Source organism: Crinia signifera, chromosome 4, assembly GCF_055691185.1.
Source record: "Crinia signifera chromosome 4, ASM5569118v1, whole genome shotgun sequence".
NCBI lineage: Eukaryota > Metazoa > Chordata > Amphibia > Anura > Myobatrachidae > Crinia > Crinia signifera.
Window position 1 is genome coordinate 329,168,003 of NC_139220.1, and position 22,453 is coordinate 329,190,455.

Here is a 22,453-nt window from a genome sequence, read left to right on the forward strand (position 1 = left end):
ACTCTGTGCAGCAGGTTAGTGTATATAAAGGGGTATCTAGGTGACAGCTCCATCATAGTATCTTACATATTACTCTGTGCAGCAGGTTAGTGTATATAAAGGGGTTATATAGGTGACAGCTCCATCATAGTATCTTACATATTACTCTGTGCAGCAGGTTAGTGTATATTAAGGAATATCTAGGTGACGGCTCCATCATAGTATCTTACATATTACCCTGTGCAGCAGGTTAGTGTATATAAAGGGGTATCTAGGTGACGGCTCCATCATAGTATCTTACATATTACTCTGTACATCAGGTTAGTGTATATAAAGGGGTACCTAGGTGACATCTCCATCATAGTATCTTACATATTACTCTGTGCAGCAGGTTAGTGTATATAAAGGGGTATCTAGGTGACAGCCCCATCATAGTATCTTACATATCACTCTGTGCAGCAGGTTAGTGTATATAAAGGGGTATCTAGGTGACAGCACCATCATAGTATCCTACATATTACTCTGTGCAGCAGGTTAGTGTATATAAAGGGGTATCTAGGTGACAGCACCATCATAGTATCTTACATATTACTCTGTGCATCAGGTTAGTGTATATAAAGGGGTATCTAGGTGACAGCTCCATCATAGTATCTTACATATTACTCTGTGCAACAGGTTAGTGTATATAAAGGGATATCTTTGTGACAGCTCCATCATAGTATCTTACATATTACTCTGTGCATCAGGTTAGTGTATATAAAGGGGTATCTAGGTGACAGCTCCATCATAGTATCTTACATACTACTCTGTGCATCAGGTTAGTGTATATAAAGGGGTATCTAGGTGACAGCTCCATCATAGTATCTTACATACTACTCTGTGACGCAGGTTAGTGTATATAAAGGGGTATCTAGGTGACAGCTCCATCATAGTATCTCACATACTACTCTGTGACGCAGGTTAGTGTATATAAAGGGGTATCTAGGTGACAGCTCCATCATAGTATCTTACATATTACTATGTGCAGCAGGTTAGTGTATATAAAGGGGTATCTAGGTGACGGCTCCATCATAGTATCTTACATATTACTCTATGCAGCAGGTTAGTGTATATAAAGGGGTATCTAAGTGACATCTCCATCATAGTATCTTACATATTGCTCTGTGCAGCAGGTTAGTGTTTATAAAGGGGTATCTAGGTGACATCTCCATCATAGTATCTTACATATTACTCTGTGCAGCAGGTTAGTGTATATAAAGGGGTATCTAGGTGACATCTCCATCATAGTATCCTACATATTACTCTGTGCATCAGGTTAGTGTATATAAAGGGGTATCTAGGTGACAGCTCCATCATAGTATCTTACATACTACTCTGTGACGCAGGTTAGTGTATATAAAGGGGTATCTAGGTGACAGCTTCATCATAGTATCTCACATACTACTCTGTGACGCAGGTTAGTGTATATAAAGGGGTATCTAGGTGACAGCTCCATCATAGTATCTTACATATTACGATGTGCAGCAGGTTAGTGTATATAAAGGGGTATCTAGGTGACGGCTCCATCATAGTATCTTACATATTACTCTATGCAGCAGGTTAGTGTATATAAAGGGGTATCTAAGTGACATCTCCATCATAGTATCTTACATATTGCTCTGTGCAGCAGGTTAGTGTATATAAAGGGGTATCTAGGTGACATCTCCATCATAGTATCTTACATATTACTCTGTGCAGCAGGTTAGTGTATATAAAGGGGTATCTAGGTGACAGCTCCATCATAGTATCTTACATATTACTCTATGCAGCAGGTTAGTGTATATAAAGGGGTATCTAGGTGACAGCTCCATCATAGTATCCTACATATTACTCTGTGCATCAGGTTAGTGTATATAAAGGGGTATCTAGGTGACGGCTCCATCTTAGTATCTTACATATTACTCTGTGCATCAGGTTAGTGTATATAAAGGGGTATCTAGGTGACAGATCCATCATAGTATATTACATATTACACTGTGCAGGAGGTTAGTGTATATAAAGGGGTATCTACGTGACGGCTCCCTCATAGTATCTTACATATTACACTGTGCAGCAGGTTAGTGTATATAAAGGTGTATCTAGGTGACAGCTCCATCATAGTATCTTACATATTACACTGTGCAGCAGGTTAGTGTATTTAAAGGTGTTTCTAGGTGACAGCTCCATCATAGTATCTTACATATTATTCTGTGCAGCAGGTTAGTGTATATAAAGGGGTAGCTAGGTGACCGCTCCATCCTAGTATCTTAGATATTACTCTGTGCAGCAGGTTAGTGTATATAAAGGGGTATCTAGGTGACGGCTCTATCATAGTATCTTACATATTACTCTGTGCAGCAGGTTAGTGTATATAAAGGGGTAGCTAGGTGACCGCTCCATCCTAGTATCTTAGATATTACTCTGTGCAGCAGGTTAGTGTATATAAAGGGGTATCTAGGTGACGGCTCCATCCTAGTATATTACATATTACTCTGTGCAGCGGGTTAGTGTATATAAAGGGGTATCTAGGTGTCGGCTCCATCATAGTATCCTACATATTACTCTGTGCAGCGGGTTAGTGTATATAAAGGGGTATCTAGGTGACAGCTCCATCATAGTATCTTACATATTACTCTGTACAGTGGGTTAGTGTATATAAAGGGGTATTCAGGTGACCGCTCCATCATAGTATCTTACATATTACTCTGTGCATCAGATTAGTGTATATAAAGGGGTATCTAGGTGACAGCTCCATCATAGTATCTTACATATTACTCTGTGCAGCAGGTTAGTGTATATAAAGTAGTATCTAGGTGACAGCTCCATCATAGTATCTTACATATTACTCTGTGCAGCAGGTTAGTGTATATAAAGGGGTATCTAGGTGACGGCTCCATCATAGTATCTTACATATTACTCTGTGCAGCAGGTTAGTGTATATAAAGGGGTATCTAGGTGTGAGCTCCATCATAGTATCTTACATATTACTCTGTGCAGCAGGTTAGTGTATATAAAGGGGTATCTAGGTGTAAGCTCCATTATAGTATCTTACATATTACTCTGTGCAGCAGGTTAGTGTATATAAAGGGGTATCTAGGTGACCGCTCCATCATAGTATCTTACATATTACTCTGTACATCAGGTTAGTGTATATAAAGGGGTATCTAGGTGACCGCTCCATCATAGTATCTTACATATTACTATGTGCATCAGGTTAGTGTATATAAAGGGGTATCTAGGTGACAGCTCCATCATAGTATCTTACATATTACTCTGTGCAGCAGGTTAGTGTATATAAAGGGGTATCTAGGTGTGAGCTCCATCATAGTATCTTACATATTACTTTGTGTAGCAGGTTAGTGTATATAAAGGGGTATCTAGGTGACAGCTCCATCATAGTATCTTACATATTACTCTGTGCAGCAGGTTAGTGTATATAAAGGGGTATCTAGGTGACATCTCCATCATAGTATCTTACATATTACTCTGTGCAGCAGGTTAGTGTATATAAAGGGGTATCTAGGTGACATCTCCATCATAGTATCTTACATATTACTCTGTGCAGCGGGTAAGTGTATATAAAGGGATATCTAGGTGTCAGCTCCATCATAGTATCCTACATATTACTCTGTGCAGCGGGTTAGTGTATATAAAGGGGTATCTAGGTGACAGCTCCATCATAGTATCTTACATATTACTCTGTACAGCGGGTTAGTGTATATAAAGGGGTATCTAGGTGACCGCTCCATCATAGTATCTTACATATTACTCTGTGCAGCAGGTTAGTGTATATAAAGGAGTATCTAGGTGACAGCTCCATCATAGTATCTTACATATTACTCTGTGCAGCAGGTTAGTGTATATAAAGGGGTATCTAGGTGACGGCTCCATCATAGTATCTTACATATTACTCTGTGCAGCAGGTTAGTGTATATAAAGGGGTATCTAGGTGTGAGCTCCATCATAGTATCTTACATATTACTCTGTGCAGCAGGTTAGTGTATATAAAGGGGTATCTAGGTGTGAGCTCCATCATAGTATCTTACATATTACTCTGTGCAGCAGGTTAGTGTATATAAAGGGGTATCTAGGTGTGAGCTCCATCATAGTATCTTACATATTACTCTGTGCAGCAGGTTAGTGTATATAAAGGGGTACCTAGGTGACCGCTCCATCATAGTATCTTACATATTACTCTGTACATCAGGTTAGTGTATATAAAGGGGTATCTAGGTGACCGCTCCATCATAGTATCTTACATATTACTATGTGCATCAGGTTAGTGTATATAAAGGGGTATCTAGGTGACAGCTCCATCATAGTATCTTACATATTACTCTGTGCAGCAGGTTAGTGTATATAAAGGGGTATCTAGGTGTGAGCTCCATCATAGTATCTTACATATTACTCTGTGCAGCAGGTTAGTGTATATAAAGGGGTATCTAGGTGACATCTCCATCATAGTATCTTACATATTACTCTGTGCAGCAGGTTAGTGTATATAAAGGGGTATCTAGGTGACGGCTCCATCATAGTATCTTACATATTACTCTGTGCAGCAGGTTAGTGTATATAAAGGGGTATCTAGGTGTGAGCTCCATCATAGTATCTTACATATTACTCTGTGCAGCAGGTTAGTGTATATAAAGGGGTATCTAGGTGTGAGCTCCATCATAGTATCTTACATATTACTCTGTGCAGCAGGTTAGTGTATATAAAGGGGTACCTAGGTGACCGCTCCATCATAGTATCTTACATATTACTCTGTACATCAGGTTAGTGTATATAAAGGGGTATATAGGTGACCGCTCCATCATAGTATCTTACATATTACTATGTGCATCAGGTTAGTGTATATAAAGGGGTATCTAGGTGACAGCTCCATCATAGTATCTTACATATTACTCTGTGCAGCAGGTTAGTGTATATAAAGGGGTATCTAGGTGTGAGCTCCATCATAGTATCTTACATATTACTTTGTGTAGCAGGTTAGTGTATATAAAGGGGTATCTAGGTGACAGCTCCATCATAGTATCTTACATATTACTCGGTGCAGCAGGTTAGTGTATATAAAGGGGTATCTAGGTGACATCTCCATCATAGTATCTTACATATTACTCTGTGCAGCAGGTTAGTGTATATAAAGGGGTATCTAGGTGACATCTCCATCATAGTATCTTACATATTACTCTGTGCAGCGGGTAAGTGTATATAAAGGGATATCTAGGTGTCAGCTCCATCATAGTATCCTACATATTACTCTGTGCAGCAGGTTAGTGTATATAAAGGGGTATCTAGGTGACAGCACCATCATAGTATCTTACATATTACTCTGTGCAGCAGGTTAGTGTATATAAAGGGATAACTAGGTGACAGCTCCAACATAGTATCTTACATATTACTGTGCAGCGGGTTAGTGTATATATAGGGATATCTAGGTGACAGCTCCAACATAGTATCTTAGATATTACTGTGCAGCGGGTTAGTGTATATAAAGGGGTATCTAGGTGACAGCTCCATCATAGTATCTTACATATTACTCTGTGCAGCAGGTTAGTGTATATAAAGGGGTATCTAGGTGACATCTCCATCATAGTATCTTACATATTACTCTGTGCAGCAGGTTAGTGTATATAAAGGGGTATCTAGGTGACATCTCCATCATAGTATCTTACATATTACTCTGTGCAGCGGGTAAGTGTATATAAAGGGATATCTAGGTGTCAGCTCCATCATAGTATCCTACATATTACTCTGTGCAGCGGGTTAGTGTATATAAAGGGGTATCTAGGTGACAGCTCCATCATAGTATCTTACATATTACTCTGTACAGCGGGTTAGTGTATATAAAGGGGTATCTAGGTGACCGCTCCATCATAGTATCTTACATATTACTCTGTGCAGCAGGTTAGTGTATATAAAGGAGTATCTAGGTGACAGCTCCATCATAGTATCTTACATATTACTCTGTGCAGCAGGTTAGTGTATATAAAGGGGTATCTGGGTGACGGCTCCATCATAGTATCTTACATATTACTCTGTGCAGCAGGTTAGTGTATATAAAGGGGTATCTAGGTGTGAGCTCCATCATAGTATCTTACATATTACTCTGTGCAGCAGGTTAGTGTATATAAAGGGGTATCTAGGTGTGAGCTCCATCATAGTATCTTACATATTACTCTGTGCAGCAGGTTAGTGTATATAAAGGGGTATCTAGGTGTGAGCTCCATCATAGTATCTTACATATTACTCTGTGCAGCAGGTTAGTGTATATAAAGGGGTACCTAGGTGACCGCTCCATCATAGTATCTTACATATTACTCTGTGCAGCAGGTTAGTGTATATAAAGGGGTTATATAGGTGACAGCTCCATCATAGTATCTTACATATTACTCTGTGCAGCAGGTTAGTGTATATAAAGGGGTATCTAGGTGTGAGCTCCATCATAGTATCTTACATATTACTCTGTGCAGCAGGTTAGTGTATATAAAGGGGTATCTAGGTGACATCTCCATCATAGTATCTTACATATTACTCTGTGCAGCAGGTTAGTGTATATAAAGGGGTATCTAGGTGACGGCTCCATCATAGTATCTTACATATTACTCTGTGCAGCAGGTTAGTGTATATAAAGGGGTATCTAGGTGTGAGCTCCATCATAGTATCTTACATATTACTCTGTGCAGCAGGTTAGTGTATATAAAGGGGTATCTAGGTGTGAGCTCCATCATAGTATCTTACATATTACTCTGTGCAGCAGGTTAGTGTATATAAAGGGGTACCTAGGTGACCGCTCCATCATAGTATCTTACATATTACTCTGTACATCAGGTTAGTGTATATAAAGGGGTATATAGGTGACCGCTCCATCATAGTATCTTACATATTACTATGTGCATCAGGTTAGTGTATATAAAGGGGTATCTAGGTGACAGCTCCATCATAGTATCTTACATATTACTCTGTGCAGCAGGTTAGTGTATATAAAGGGGTATCTAGGTGTGAGCTCCATCATAGTATCTTACATATTACTTTGTGTAGCAGGTTAGTGTATATAAAGGGGTATCTAGGTGACAGCTCCATCATAGTATCTTACATATTACTCTGTGCAGCAGGTTAGTGTATATAAAGGGGTATCTAGGTGACATCTCCATCATAGTATCTTACATATTACTCTGTGCAGCAGGTTAGTGTATATAAAGGGGTATCTAGGTGACATCTCCATCATAGTATCTTACATATTACTCTGTGCAGCGGGTAAGTGTATATAAAGGGATATCTAGGTGTCAGCTCCATCATAGTATCCTACATATTACTCTGTGCAGCAGGTTAGTGTATATAAAGGGGTATCTAGGTGACAGCACCATCATAGTATCTTACATATTACTCTGTGCAGCAGGTTAGTGTATATAAAGGGATAACTAGGTGACAGCTCCAACATAGTATCTTACATATTACTGTGCAGCGGGTTAGTGTATATATAGGGATATCTAGGTGACAGCTCCAACATAGTATCTTAGATATTACTGTGCAGCGGGTTAGTGTATATAAAGGGGTATCTAGGTGACAGCTCCATCATAGTATCTTACATATTACTCTGTGCAGCAGGTTAGTGTATATAAAGGGGTATCTAGGTGACAGCTCCTTCATAGTATCTTACATATTACTCTGTGCAGCAGGTTAGTGTATATAAAGGGGTATCTAGGTGATGGCTCCATCATAGTATCTTACACATTACTCTGTGCATCAGGTTAGTGTATATAAAGGGGTATCTAGGTAACAGCGCCATCATAGTATCTTACATATTACTCTGTGCAGCAGATTAGTGTATATAAAGGGGTAACTAGGCGACAGCTCCATCATAGTATCCTACATATTACTCTGTACATCAGATTAGTGTATATAAAGGGGTATCTAGGTGACAGCGCCATCATAGTATCTTACATATTACTCTGTGCAGCAGAATAGTGTATATAAAGGGGTATCTAGGTGACAGCTCCATCATAGTATCTTACAAATTACTCTGTGGAGCAGGTTAGTGTATATAAAGGGGTATCTAGGTGTGAGCTCCATCATAGTATCTTACATATTACTCTGTGCATCAGGTTAGTGTATATAAAGGGGTATCTAGGTGTGAGCTCCATCATAGTATCTTACATATTACTCTGTACATCAGGTTAGTGTATATAAAGGGGTATCTAGGTGACCGCTCCATCATAGTATCTTACATATTACTATGTGCATCAGGTTAGTGTATATAAAGGGGTATCTAGGTGACAGCTCCATCATAGTATCTTACATATTACTCTGTGCAGCAGGTTAGTGTATATAAAGGGGTATCTAGGTGTGAGCTCCATCATAGTATCTTACATATTACTTTGTGTAGCAGGTTAGTGTATATAAAGGGGTATCTAGGTGACGGCTCCATCATAGTATCTTACATATTACTCTGTGCAGCAGGTTAGTGTATATAAAGGGGTATCTAGGTGACATCTCCATCATAGTATCTTACATATTACTCTGTGCAGCAGGTTAGTGTATATAAAGGGGTATCTAGGTGACATCTCCATCATAGTATCTTACATATTACTCTGTGCAGCGGGTAAGTGTATATAAAGGGATATCTAGGTGTCAGCTCCATCATAGTATCCTACATATTACTCTGTGCAGCAGGTTAGTGTATATAAAGGGGTATCTAGGTGACAGCACCATCATAGTATCTTACATATTACTCTGTGCAGCAGGTTAGTGTATATAAAGGGATAACTAGGTGACAGCTCCAACATAGTATCTTACATATTACTGTGCAGCGGGTTAGTGTATATATAGGGATATCTAGGTGACAGCTCCAACATAGTATCTTACATATTACTGTGCAGCGGGTTAGTGTATATAAAGGGGTATCTAGGTGACAGCTCCATCATAGTATCTTACATATTACTCTGTGTAGCAGGTTAGTGTATATAAAGGGGTATCTAGGTGACCGCTCCATCATAGTATCTTACATATTACTCTGTGCAGCAGGTTAGTGTATATAAAGGGGTATCTAGGTGATGGCTCCATCATAGTATCTTACACATTACTCTGTGCATCAGGTTAGTGTATATAAAGGGGTATCTAGGTAACAGCGCCATCATAGTATCTTACATATTACTCTGTGCAGCAGATTAGTGTATATAAAGGGGTAACTAGGCGACAGCTCCATCATAGTATCCTACATATTACTCTGTACATCAGGTTAGTGTATATAAAGGGGTATCTAGGTGATAGCGCCATCATAGTATCTTACATATTACTCTGTGCAGCAGAATAGTGTATATAAAGGGGTATCTAGGTGACAGCTCCATCATAGTATCTTACATATTACTCTGTGGAGCAGGTTAGTGTATATAAAGGGGTATCTAGGTGACAGCTCCATCATAGTATCTTACATATTACACTGTGCAGCAGGTTATTGTATATAAAGGGGTATCTAGGTGATGGCTCCATCATAGTATGTTACATATTACTCTATGCATCAGGTTATTGTATATAAAGGGGTATCTAGGTGATGGTTTCATCATAGTATCTTACATACTACTCTGTGACGCAGGTTAGTGTGTATAGAGGGGTATCTAGGTGACCGCTCCATCACAGTATCTTACATATTACTCCCCCATTCGCGACCAGTCGGGTTACACCTAACATGTGATTGCACTTTAACTCAGTAGCGCCAATTGTCTTTTAATGTGACTTTTTTGTTAAATGCCTATTTTCTCCTTCATCCACTAGGTGTCACTGGAGTTACACTGGGGAATAGAAGGCGACCACATGGAGCATGGGCACTTTAAATAAAAGATTAGAGTGGCTAACTCCTCCTCTTCTACTTCCCCTCCAGGTCAGTCTTAGTTTGTGCCCGAAAGGGAGCTGACACACACTTTGTGCTCTCTGAGCACATAAGAAAATTTTAAGCAGCATGGGTTCAGGGTTCGCAAAAACGCGCTATAGCGCATATTTTACCCTAAAACGGTCCCCGGGTACTGGGCATTACGGGGTGTGCTGTATTGTGTACTGGGCATTACGGGGTGTGCTGTAATGTGTACTGGGCATTACGGGGTGTGCTGTAATGTGTACTGGGCATTACGGGGTGTGCTGTAATGTGTACTGGGCATATCGGTGTGTGCTGTAATGTGTACTGGGCATTACGGGGTGTGCTGTAATGTGTACTGAGCATTACGGGGTGTGCTGTAATGTGTACTGGGCTTTACGGGGTGTGCTGTAATGTGTACTGGGCATTACGGGGTGTGCTGTAATGTGTACTGGGCATTACGGGGTGTGCTGTAATGTGTACTGGGCATTACGGGGTGTGCTGTAATGTGTACTGGGCATTACGGGGTGTGCTGTAATGTGTACTGGGCATTACGGGGTGTGCTGTAATGTGTACTGGGCATTACGGGGTGTGCTGTAATGTGTACTGGGCATATCGGGGTGTGCTGTAATGTGTACTGGGCATATCGGGGTGTGCTGTAATGTGTACTGGGCATTACGGGGTGTGCTGTAATGTGTACTGGGCATTACGGGGTGTGCTGTAATGTGTACTGGGCATTACGGGGTGTGCTGTAATGTGTACTGGGCATATCGGTGTGTGCTGTAATGTGTACTGGGCATTACGGGGTGTGCTGTAATGTGTACTGGGCATATCGGTGTGTGCTGTAATGTGTACTGGGCATTACGGGGTGTGCTGTAATGTGTACTGGGCATTACGGGGTGTGCTGTAATGTGTACTGGGCATTACGGGGTGTGCTGTAATGTGTACTGGGCATTACGGGGTGTGCTGTAATGTGTACTGGGCATTACGGGGTGTGCTGTAATGTGTACTGGGCATTACGGGGTGTGCTGTAATGTGTACTGGGCATTACGGGGTGTGCTGTAATGTGTACTGGGCATTACGGGGTGTGCTGTAATGTGTACTGGGCATTACGGGGTGTGCTGTAATGTGTACTGGGCATTACGGGGTGTGCTGTAATGTGTACTGGGCATTACGGGGTGTGCTGTAATGTGTACTGGGCATTACGGGGTGTGCTGTAATGTGTACTGGGCATTACGGGGTGTGCTGTAATGTGTACTGGGCATTACGGGGTGTGCTGTAATGTGTACTGGGCATTACGGGGTGTGCTGTAATGTGTACTGGGCATTACGGCGTGTGCTGTAATGTGTACTGGGCATTACGGCGTGTGCTGTAATGTGTACTGGGCATTACGGCGTGTGCTGTAATGTGTACTGGGCATTACGGCGTGTGCTGTAATGTGTACTGGGCATTACGGCGTGTGCTGTAATGTGTACTGGGCATTACGGGGTGTGCTGTAATGTGTACTGGGCATTACGGGGTGTGCTGTAATGTGTACTGGGCATATCGGGGTGTGCTGTAATGTGTACTGGGCATATCGGGGTGTGCTGTAATGTGTACTGGGCATATCGGGGTGTGCTGTAATGTGTACTGGGCATATCGGGGTGTGCTGTAATGTGTACTGGGCATATCGGGGTGTGCTGTAATGTGTACTGGGCATTACGGGGTGTGCTGTAATGTGTACTGGGCATTACGGGGTGTGCTGTAATGTGTACTGGGCATTACGGGGTGTGCTGTAATGTGTACTGGGCATTACGGGGTGTGCTGTAATGTGTACTGGGCATTACGGGGTGTGCTGTAATGTGTACTGGGCATTACGGGGTGTGCTGTAATGTGTACTGGGCATTACGGGGTGTGCTGTAATGTGTACTGGGCATTACGGGGTGTGCTGTAATGTGTACTGGGCATTACGGGGTGTGCTGTAATGTGTACTGGGCATTACGGGGTGTGCTGTAATGTGTACTGGGCATTACGGGGTGTGCTGTAATGTGTACTGGGCATTACGGGGTGTGCTGTAATGTGTACTGGGCATTACGGGGTGTGCTGTAATGTGTACTGGGCATTACGGGGTGTGCTGTAATGTGTACTGGGCATTACGGGGTGTGCTGTAATGTGTACTGGGCATTACGGGGTGTGCTGTAATGTGTACTGGGCATTACGGGGTGTGCTGTAATGTGTACTGGGCATTACGGGGTGTGCTGTAATGTGTACTGGGCATAACGGTGTGTGCTGTAATGTGTACTGGGCATAACGGTGTGTGCTGTAATTTGTACTGGGCATATCGGGGTGTGCTGTAATGTGTACTGGGCATATCGGGGTGTGCTGTAATGTGTACTGGGCATATCGGGGTGTGCTGTAATGTGTACTGGGCATTACGGGGTGTGCTGTAATGTGTACTGGGCATTACGGGGTGTGCTGTAATGTGTACTGGGCCTTACGGGGTGTGCTGTAATGTGTACTGGGCATTACGGGGTGTGCTGTAATGTGTACTGGGCATTACGGGGTGTGCTGTAATGTGTACTGGGCATTACGGGGTGTGCTGTAATGTGTACTGGGCATTACGGGGTGTGCTGTAATGTGTACTGGGCATTACGGGGTGTGCTGTAATGTGTACTGGGCATTACGGGGTGTGCTGTAATGTGTACTGGGCATTACGGGGTGTGCTGTAATGTGTACTGGGCATTACGGGGTGTGCTGTAATGTGTACTGGGCATTACGGGGTGTGCTGTAATGTGTACTGGGCATTACGGGGTGTGCTGTAATGTGTACTGGGCATTACGGGGTGTGCTGTAATGTGTACTGGGCATTACGGGGTGTGCTGTAATGTGTACTGGGCATTACGGGGTGTGCTGTAATGTGTACTGGGCATAACGGGGTGTGCTGTAATGTGTACTACTATGTGACAACACCACTCCCCCCCCCCCCCCCCCCCAAAAAAAAAAAAAACATGCCATACATTTTTAACGCGCGCCTTCGGCGGTATATATATACCTTCATGCGAGTGGGTCAATTGATACTCTCCCCCTCCCCCCCCCCCCCCCCCTGACCCACATGTGCCATGCTAGGGAGAAGGGGAGAGGAGGATTTATTCCGTTGGGACCCAGAAAAGGTCCGGCAGGACCCCAATTTTTAGAAGTGAAGGGTCCCCGGGACCCACTTTTTTGGGTGGTTTCTGCGAACACTGTGGTTTTTTTTACTCTGCGCAGAGGATAGGCAGCTAGTGTAACACTATCTGCCTGCTACGTGGGAGCCTGCCGAGGGAGCCGACCGCCCTAATGAAACAGCGCGCCCGGCTCCCTGGCTGCTGAGACCACCGTCTCGGGAGGCAACAGGCGCTGCCCACCAAAGCACGCCGCGGTCCTCCCCCAGCCAACCGCCGACGGCAGGCGCACAGTGAGTATTCCCTGCCACCTCTGCTTGCGGCGGTGGTCAGGGTTTATTAGGAAAGGCGGCAGCAGAGGGCTTCAAGCCTGGCGCCAAGGACGCGAGAGCTGTCGGGCGAGGGGGCGGAGCTACCGCGTGGTACTCCCAGCAGCCCCGGCTATCCCCAGCGCTATCAGCACGCGCGGCAGTCATCTTTTTTACACTGGCGCCGCGGCAGAGCAGACTGTGGGAAGCTCCTGTACCGCTGCAGCCCCACCAAAGGCTACAAGTACATCGCAGATCCTGGTGACCGTCCTGCTATAGCTCTCCCAGTACTGTGAGTTACAGTGGGGGGTTGAGAGCTTAGAGAGAGATAGTTGGGCCGTGCAAAAAATCAAGGGCTATAGCGCTTCCTGGTTATAGACCATAGCGCGGTGCAAAGCCTGTGGCAGCTCCTTTCCTTCACTATCTCTCCTGTCAGTCCTTCTTACTGGACTTATCTGTACCTACTCTCCCTTGGGTGTGTGGTAGTGTGTGGATTCTGTGACCTATATGTACAATGGCAGGGGGAAGCTCCAAGAGAATTGCCTGTAAGACTTGCAATGCTAAGTTTACCCCTTCAGCCCCTGGGGATCTTAACTGTGAGAAATGCACTGTTAATCCCTCGGTGTCACAAACCCCAGTGGACCCACCTTTCTGGGCCTCACAACTAACTGAGGTTATGTCCCGTTTTTCCTCTGAGTTAACACAGTCTCAGAGAGATAGAGAGACCTCTAGGACACAGCAGAGTGACTTAGCCTCTGCAGTTCAGAGCCTCACTAGGGCCCTAGCTCCACGGCAGGCTGAGCCTCGCCCTTCCTCCTCAAGGCAGCCCCCACCTTTGCAGAGGAGAAGAGCTTCTCCATTAAACCACTCCCCTGACTGACGATATGCCAGACCTGGAGGAGGGAGAATTTGCGCCCCCTGGGGACGACATGCAGGATGCACAGGATCCACAGGATGTGTTAGTCTATGACACACAGGAACCTGCTCTACCCTCTCAGGGTATTGAGGACCTTATAGAAATGGTCAAAGTAGCCTGCAATGTGACAGAGGGAGTCGATACCCCTTCCCGTCCATCCCTTTTTGGGAAGAAGGCAAAAATGTCCCCTAATTTCCCGGTAGCTGAGGAATTAGACGAGCTGGTTACAGACGCCTGGAAAAACCCAGACAAACGTTTTCAGGCTCCTGAACGGTTCTTTCAGAACTATCCACTGCTGCCGGAGGGCAGAAAGAAAGTGGAGATTCCACCGGGAGTGGATTCATCTGTTTCCCAGCTGTCCAAAAAGACTGTCCTTCCAGTCCCTGGGGCTACCACCCTCAAGGATGTCTCCGACCGTAGGTTAGAGATGACCTTGAAAAACATCTTTTCAGCGACGGGCGTGTTACAGCGTCCGGCGCAGATTGGTTGTTGGGTGAACAAGGCCATAGGTGTCTGGGCGTCACAACTCTCGGCTGAGGTGAGTGACGGTTCAGACCCAGCTACTATTCTGCAGCTGTCTGAACAGATCCAGGATGCTTCAACTTTCTTAATAGAGGCGTCCTCAGACATTTGTGTGGTGGCGGCTAGAATTTCTGCTCTGTCCATTTCAGCCCGCAGAGGTCTCTGGCTGCGTCAGTGGCAGGCTGATGCAGAATCAAAAAGGGCGATGGAATCCATGGCCTTTAACGGGGAGCTCCTGTTCGGACCGGAACTGGATAGATGGATATCCCAGGCCACAGGTGGGAAGTCACACTTCCTTCCGTCGGCAGCTCCACCTCCATCTCGCAGAACCGCCCACATGCCTTCCTTTCTTGCCTTTCGTCCCTCCAGTAGGTTCAGAGGTAGATCCAGGGGAGGTGCTCCTTCACAGCGAGGAACCAGAGGCCGTGGAAGAGGTGCTTCCACTACTGCTCTGGACCCCAAGGCCACCAAGCCTGCTGCATGACGGTCCACCGTCCCACTTGGGGGACCCCAGGGTAGGAGATCGTTTACGGAACTTCAGCTCCGTGTGGCTCCAGTCCTGTCAGGACGCCTGGGTAAGAGAGCTTGTAACCCTTGGTTACAAGATTCGCTTCAGCATGTGTCCCCCAGACAGGTTTTTCAAGACCGGTCTTCCTCGTCCTCCAGAGAAAGGACAACAGCTGTTGGCCGCCATCGCCAAGCTGCAGGGCATGGGAGTAGTGGTTCCGGTTCCCGCGGAACAGCGTTCCCGGGGCTACTACTCCAGCCTGTTCCTCGTACCAAAGCCGGATGGCTCGATACGTCCGATTCTCAACCTGAAGGATCTGAACCCATACTTGCACGTGGCCAGATTCAAGATGGAGTCCCTACAATCCGTTATACAGGGTTTGGAAGAAGGAGAGTTCTTGGTATCCACAGATATCAAGGACGCCTACTTGCACATTCCCATTTGGGCCCCGCACCAGGCATATCTGCGGTTCGCAGTGCAGGAGCGGCATTGGCAATTTCAGGCCCTCTCGTCCGCACCTCGGGTCTTCACCAAGGTGATGGCGGTCATGATGGAGGTTCTCCGCATGCAGGGGGTTACTATCATCCCCTATTTGGACGACCTTCTGCTGAAGAGTCGTTCAAGGGACACCCTGCTGGAGCACATTCTTCTCACACAGAAGATCCTCACATCACACGGGTGGATCCTCAACTTTGCCAAGTCGCAGCTTCACCCCACTCAGCATCTCCTGTTTCTAGGGATGATCCTGGACACCAGTCAGATGCGGGTGTTCCTTCCAGCGGACAAGATTCAGTCCTTACAGACTTTGGTCAGACTTGTCCTGAGACAGGTGTCTGTGCACCTGTGCACCAGACTTCTGGGGAGGATGGTATCCACCTTCGAGGCGATACAATACGCCCAATTTCATTCTCGCCCCTTCCAACTGTCGCTCCTCCATCAATGGTCGGGATCTCACCTGCATCTGCAGCAGAGGGTGACCCTGTCCCCACGGGCTCGTTTGTCCTTGCTGTGGTGGCTGAACACCGCCAACCTACAACAGGGAAGGAGGATCGCAATTTGGGACTGGACCCTCATCACCACGGACACCAGCCTCCAGGGTTGGGGTGCGGTCACCCTGGACCGTCAGTATCAGGGGTTGTGGACGCAACAGGAGAGTCTGCTTTCCATCAACATTCTGGAGCTACGAGCTGTCTACTATGCTCTTCTCCAGGCCAGACCTCTTCTCCAGGGCAAAGCTGTTCGTGTTCAGTCCGACAACTCCACGACTGTTGCGTACATCAACAAGCAGGGAGGCACCCACAGTTGCGCAGCCATGAAGGAGGTCAGCAGGATCCTGGTCTGGGCGCAGGCCCATGCCCTAGCCCTGTCAGCCGTGTTCATCCCCGGAGTGGAGAACTGGGAGGCCGACTTTCTAAGTCGGCGGGACGTTCATCAAGGAGAGTGGTGCTTGCACCCTCAAGTCTTTAAAAAACTAGTACATCGCTGGGGCTGTCCCCAAGTGGACCTGATGGCGTCCCGCCACAACTTCCAACTTCCCCGGTTCTTCGCAAGAACACGAGATCCTCAGGCAGAGGGGTTAGACCGCTGGTGGCTCCTTGGCCCTTCCAGTATGTGTACCTATTCCCGCCATTCCCGCTGATACCCCGGGTACTTCAACAGATCCAGAGAGAGGGGGTCACGGCCCTGCTGGTGGCTCCGGACTGGCCTTGTCGGTCTTGGTACACCAGTCTGACAGCTATGCTGATCGACGAGCCGTGGCCTCTGCCACTTCAGGAAGACCTTCTCAGCCAGGGACCCTTCATCTACCCAGATTTAGGTCGTCTGCATTTGACGGCGTGGCTGCTGAGAGGTCCATCCTGAGGAGGGCAGGTATACCTAGAGCGTTTATACCCACCATGCTTCGCGCTAGGAAAGAGGTTACCTCAGCGCACTACCACAGGATATGGCGCTCCTATGTGGCTTGGTGCGAGAGGCGTGGAGTCTCGACATGCCTGTTCAAGAAGGCGAGACTCCTCCTTTTTCTGCAGGAAGGTTTGTCGGCAGGGCTGAGGCTGAATACTTTAAAAGTTCAGGTCTCAGCTCTCTCTATCTTTTTTCAGAAGAAGTTAGCTTTTCTTCCAGAGATTCAAACCTTCTTTCAGGGGGTGCTTCGTTTGCAGCCCCCCATTCGTCCTCCAACGACTCCCTGGGACTTGGACTTGGTGCTGGAGTACCTTCAGTCCTCGGTTTTTGAGCCCTTGGAGGAGGTGGACCTTCGCTACCTTACTTGAAAGGTCGTACTTTTGTTGACTCTGGCATCTGCCAGACGTGTATCGGAACTGGGGGCTCTTTCTTGTCGCTCCCCGTTTCTACAGTTTCATCCTGACAGAGCGGAGCTTCGTACCAGCCTGGCCTTCCTCCCAAAGGTGGTATCGGCCTTTCATTTGAACCAGCCCATCGTGGTTCCTGCCTTCCCAGAGGACTCCCCGGAGGCGAGATCCTTGGATGTGGTTAGGGCTCTAAGAATTTATGTAGCCCGTACAGCCTCAATCAGGAAGTCTGATTCGCTGTTTGTGACCTACGACCCTGTGCGTCGTGGATGGCCAGCCTCTAAACAGACGCTGTCCATGTGGATTCGGTTGACTATACGTCAGGCCTATGTCACCTCTTCACGGACTCCTCCTAGTTGCATTACAGCGCATTCAACCAGGTCGGTTGGGTCCTCTTGGGCGGCTGCCCCAGGGGTTTCTCTACAGCAGCTCTGCCGAGCGTCTACCTGGTCTGGCTGCAGAACCTTCGTTAGGTTCTACAGGTTTGATACCTTTGCGGCTCCTGCTTCAGTGTTTGGCCGCAGGGTGTTAAGGGTCTCTCAGCGCTCACCCACCCGGGATTGAGGGCTCTGGGAAGTCCCCAGTGTAACTCCAGTGACACCTAGTGGATGAAGGAGAAAGAGGGATTTTGTACTTACCGTAAATCCTTTTCTCTGAGTCCACAGGTGTCACTGGACGCCCACCACAGCGCTGTTCTCTTTAAGGTTGCCTCAGGGCTTAGGTCCTGCAGGGTCCATTACCTTGGAGTTTCCCTGTTGGGTTACTATGGTTATATATATATATTTATATTTATATACTAAGTTAATATGTTACATTGTATGTTGACTGTGTATGTTTGAACTTTCAGTGTTTTCTCACTGTTTTTTCTTTCTTCTTGTATTGAATGATTGTATGTGGTATTAACCTCCTCTTCGGAAGTGTGTTTTATCTTCCTGCTCCCTTCCGGGCACAACATTTATGACTGACCTGGAGGGGAAGTAGAAAGGGAGGAGTTAGCCACTCTAATCTTTTATTTAAAGTGCCCATGCTCCCTGTGGTCGCCTTCTATTCCCCAGTGTAACTCCAGTGACACCTGTGGACTCTGAGAAAAGGATTTACGGGAAGTACAAAATCCCTCTATTTACAATGTGATGCGAATAGGACACACAAGCAGCTTCTGTTTATTAAAATATGTGGCATTCCTCTATACTGTGTGTGACCACTGCTGTATCTGTATAGGAAAAACTGGAAAACACTAAAGTAGCATTTCTTCTGTAGATGCAATGCAGGGATTCCACATATTTTAATTATCAGAAGCTGCTTGTGCATCCTTGTCACATCCCTTTGCGAATAAGATTAGATGAGAGATTCAGAAAGTGAGAGATTTGGTAAGAAATGTCCAGTTTTTTTTTTAAATCGGCAATCATGTACACTGCAAAATCAAACTGGTTTTGCAGCATAAAGGATTGTCACTTTAAAAAAACTGGTGATTTCTTACCCAAATCTCTCACTTTCTGAATCTCTCATCCTATTAAATTTCACCCTCAGTGCTACAGTCCCACTATGGAAGGGAGGGTACTTGTTTCCTAGCACGGCCACACCGATCATGATCTTGGGCATCGCAGGTAAAAAATCGCATCGGTCGCATGGCATGCGGGCTAAAAAATCGCATGCGATGCGACCGATGAGATACCCGCGATTTCCCATAGGGAACAATGTTAAATACCTCAATTTAGCCAAATCATCATAGGGAACAATGTTAAATGGGCCAGAAACCCCCCAAAACACCCCTGAACAGTGAAATGGCCCCCCCAAATTAGTTAACGCCACCCCACGATCAACGTGAACCCGAAGCGTGGCGAGCACAGCGGTACGCGTCCTCCGACCTTTTTATACCCCCACTATCCACGTCGGCGTGGAGTTGAGAACAGAATAGTGTGGCGAGCGGACGCGGATACCTGTGAAGCCCACAAAGGGACGTGTTTACCTGTGAAGGTATCGCTGCGCTCGCCACGCTCCGGGCTCGGTGGCTCGCTGCACTCGCCACACTATTCTATTCTCAACTCCACGCCGACGTGGATAGTGGGGATTATGAAAAGGTCGGAGGACGCGTACCGCCGCCCCTCGCGGGCTCACAGCGCTCTCCACGCTTCGGGTTCACGTTGATCGTGGGGTGGCGTTAACTAATTTGGGGGGGGCCATTTCACTGTTCAGGGGTGTTTTTGGGGTTTTTTGACCCATTTAACATTGTTCCCTATGATGATTTGGTTAAATTGAGGCATTTAACATTGTTCCCTATGGGAAATCGCGGGCATCGCGTCTGGACCATTTAAGCCTTTTTTAGCCGCCTGCGATGCGACCGACGCGATTTTGACTTTTTTCAATGCATTTCAATGGGAAATCGCGGCCATCGCGTCGGTCGCATCGCAGGCCACTAAAAATTACCCGCGATGCCCGCCATTGTGGCCGTGCTAGGAAAACAAGTACCGAAGGGAGCAACTAGAAGGACTGTTTAACGCACAATGAGGCTGGATGTATGTGGACACATCTGTACACAAATGTAACATCATGGTCAGTGTCTGTGATATTTGCTGTTGTATATAAATATACGTCTTATACAATAAAAGTAGCGTTATCCTGGTAACCATTATACATTTACATATTAACTTTCTTACAGGACATATAAGGAGCAGGATTCAAATTAAGAGGATTTTGAAAAAGGAAATTGTTCTCTGCTCAAGCCAACTAAATACATCATATCTTCTTACACCTCAGGAGGAGGAACAAACAATTTTATTTTCTGGATAGAAACATTTAGCAACTAATTTGTTCTCACCTCATACATGATGAGTCTCACAGGAGAGAAACCACATGTGTGCTCTGAGTGTGACAAAGGCTTTACATGTAAATCACGGCTTCTCAGACATCAGAGGAGTCACACAGGAGAGAAACCACATGTGTGTTCTGAGTGTGACAAAGGCTTTAAATGTAAATCACAGCTTCTGACACATCAGAGGACTCACACAGGAGAGAAGCCACATGTGTGCTCTGAGCGTGACAAAGGCTTTACATGTAAATCAGAGCTTCTCATACATCAGAGGAGTCACACAGGAGAGAAGCCATATAAATGTTCTGAATGCAGCAAATGTTTTTCCCATAAGTCACTTCTTGTCCGACATCAGAGGAGTCACACAGGAGAGAAGCCATATAAATGTTCTGAATGCAGCAAATGTTTTTCCCAAAAGTCACTTCTTGTCCGACATCAGAGGAGTCACACAGGAGAGAAACCATATAAATGTTCTGAATGCAGCAAATGTTTTTCCCAGCAGTCACATCTTGTCCTACATCAGAGGAGTCACACAGGAGAGAAGCCATATAAATGTTCTGAATGCAGCAAATGTTTTTACCTGAAGTCACAGCTTGTCAAACATCAGAGGAGTCACACAGGAGAGAAGCCATATAAATGTTCTGAATGCAGCAAATGTTTTTCCCATATGTCACATCTTGTCCGACATCAGAGGAATCACACAGGAGAGAAACCATATAAATGTTCTGAATGCAGCAAATGTTTTCCCCAGAAGTCACAGCTTGTCCAACATCAGAGGAGTCACACAGGAGAGAAGCCATATAAATGTTCTGAATGCAACAAATGTTTTTCCCAAAAGGCACATCTTGTCCTACATCAGATGAGTCACACAGGAGAGAAGCCATATAAATGTTCTGAATGCAGCAAATGTTTTTCCCAAAAGTCACATCTTGTCCTACATCAGAGGAGTCACACAGGAGAGAAGCCATATAAATGTTCTGAATGCAGCAAATGTTTTTACCTGAAGTCACATCTTGTCCAACATCAGAGGAGTCACACAGGAGAGAAGGCATATAAATGTTCTGAATGCAGCAAATGTTTTTCCCAAAAGTCAGATCTTGTCCTACATCAGAGGAGTCACACAGGAGAGAAACCATATAAATGTTCTGAATGCAGCAAATGTTTTCCCCAGAAGTCACAGCTTGTCCAACATCAGAGGAGTCACACAGGAGAGAGGCCATATAAATGTTCTGAATGCAACAAATGTTTTTCCCAAAAGGCACATCTTGTCCTACATCAGATGAGTCACACAGGAGAGAAGCCATATAAATGTTCTGAATGCAGCAAATGTTTTTCCCAGAAGTCAAATCTTGTCCAACATCAGAGGATTCACACAGGAGAGAAGCCATATACATGTTCTGAATGCAGCAAATGTTTTTCCCAGGAGTCACACCTTGTCCAACATCAGAGGAGTCACACAGGATAGACAGACAGATGGACAGATACTATATGGGGTATAGACAAACAGAGCATCATATAGAGGTATAGACAGATTGGAGGTGGTATACACAGACAAATGTATGGATAGAACACCATAAGGGGGTATAGAAGGATGGACCGAGCACCATATGGGGATTAGCTTGCCAGGAAGGGGCATACAGACATGGCTGGATCCTCTAACTATACAGGTACATGGGATGCAGCTGTTATGGGACGTGGTGGCTTGTGGGGCCCTGAAGACAATCCCATTGCACCCGCTATGTTTTTTATTTTTTTATGTGTAATCACTGCTGCCAGTCTGGGGCCTTGTATTGTACTTATTGGGAGTGAGGCGGCAGGTGACTTTACAGTGTCTGTACCCAATTGTGCTGTACAGTGCCACATCCGTCAGCTGCACAGTACCATCACCACTACTGCAGGCACAGCCATACTTCCGGAATCTGCACAACAAGCAGCTCTGCCTCCCTCCCTGTACATACTCTGCTGGGCTCTGCCTCCCTCCCTGTGTACATACACTGCTGGGCTCTACCTCCCTCCCTCCCTGTGCATACACTGCTGGGCTCTACCTCCCTCCCTGTGCATACACTGCTGGGCTCTGCCTCCCTCCCTGTACATACACTGC